The sequence below is a fragment of the Tribolium madens genome, unplaced genomic scaffold (assembly GCF_015345945.1).
Source record: "Tribolium madens isolate multiple individuals breed KSU strain unplaced genomic scaffold, Tmad_KSU_1.1 Scaffold_19;HRSCAF=116;Tcas5.2_LG9, whole genome shotgun sequence".
Lineage (NCBI taxonomy): Eukaryota > Metazoa > Arthropoda > Insecta > Coleoptera > Tenebrionidae > Tribolium > Tribolium madens.
Window position 1 is genome coordinate 4,906,207 of NW_025400983.1, and position 2,000 is coordinate 4,908,206.

A 2,000-nucleotide genomic window follows, 5' to 3' on the forward strand; every position below is an offset into this window, starting at 1 on the left:
GCCGCCCCTGGCTTGCACCTCGTTGTCGCTCTTCCAGAGGTTGAGTCGCACCGAGTGCGAGTTCAAGTACCCGGAGATTTTCTTCATGAGGAAGGCGTCGAGACGGGCGTCGGGGTCGTTGGGGAAGTCCCGGGCGAGCTCGGCGACGATGTCGGCGGTGTTGGAGCGGGCGGTGGCCGCCTCCCGGACCACGGAAACCCCCGGGAGGACGCTGTAGTCGTCCTCCTCGTTGAGCTTGTCCACCCAGGAGACGATGTCCAGTTTGAGGCACGTGGGGGAGTAGGCCTTGTCGCAGTCCCTCGAAAGGGACTTCTTGAAGTCACTGCGATCACTTTTCACCGCATCGTCGGCGAGGGTTGCACTTATCAACAAAACTAGCACCAAGTACTTGGTGGTCATTGTGCCCTAGGTTGCGAGACTATGCTGGTTGGTTGGCCACTTTAGCTTATATATGTAGCGAGATGAGAAAAAAAGTATAACATCCAGTGTTTTTCCTCGCGTTTCTGCGTTTAGAAAAAATTGTTTATCGGTTTACGCCTTTCTCGCATGCCGTATATGTGGTGGACATAGAGACGAGAGTTTATTTAGCTCGAGAGATTAATTTTCCAATAACAGGTTTCATTAGGCTATTTGGAAGGTAGTTTAGATCGAGTTACGCCTAACGAATCGCTGATAATTCCACTAATCAGATTCTATAATTGTTTCTAGTTGGACTACAGGTACTATCTCAAGAATGCATAAAAAAGTTCATTAAGAAAGTATGGCAAATGATTGTTCTATATTTTAGAAACTGTCTCTCCGAGATGCTCTACATTCTACATTTTATTAAATCGACGCGTTTTTCACCTGATTATTCATATGTAGCAAATAGAAATTACACATTTACAATTACACTGAATTTTAACTAACAGACCGGAAAACTTAACACGGATGGACAACGCAGCGAGGAAGAACGCATTCACCAAATCTTACTTTTTGCATCACAATCAAAGAAGTGAAGATTTTTTCATAAATTACACACCTCGTTAAAATGGCCAAATAGAGCTGCAAATTGAAATTTCAAATTAAAACTCAAAAAAGTTCAACAACGCAAAGTTGCATCATCTCGAATCCTCTTCTTTTCAACTCTTCATCTCAAATTTCTAGCATTGGAAACGAAATGTAAAATAATTTTAAGGGAGAAATAATTATTTTTGTGCTTGGTTCATGACAAACTAAATAATGGTATTTAATTTTTTTCGAAATATTATTAGATGGGGCTGCTCTCAAATCCTCAAACACTCTATATAAAATCAAGATGAAAACTCAATTTTTACATGTGAAAAGTTGTACCAAAACTCATTTCATTGTTCTCGTAATTTTTCATGGTTTATTATTTTTTTTTAAATTATCTTTAAAAAAAATCAGCTTCAGTTATTAAAAAGTGTGAAAATTCGTAGTTTACTAACGTTGTCTGATAGTAGCTCGTCTACAATTTTCTGTATTATTTTTTTTTATTTTATTTGTTGGAAGAAAGCAAAATTTGTACCTACTCATCTATTGTCACTTTCAAGTACCATTTAGGCCATTGAAAGCAAGTATAAATTGGAGGTTTTATTACGAGATTAAAGAAAATGATTTATGTTATTCTGTAGTAAGTCGTTTTTGAAAATTTTCGTTATTTTTAATTTTTTTTTGTAAAAATTTTCAGAACTTGGAAAGTCAGAATTTTTATAATTTCAGTTTTACTAAAGTTCTATTTTGGGATTTTTTTAATTTTTTATTTAAACGGCAAAAAATCTGCCCTTCTTTTAATTTCACTAATTCTCTTTCTTTTCAATTATTTTGCTTTATGTTATTTTTCACTTTTATTTATTATTTTGTCTGCTAAAAAAAGTCGATTATCAAAAACAGAAAAAGAAGAAGAAAAAGATGAGTTGAGAATAATTTTTATCAGAATACATTTTTTGATCTTATGGTAGAAACTAAAAAAATGATTTCTCTTATTCTGTAGCAAGTCG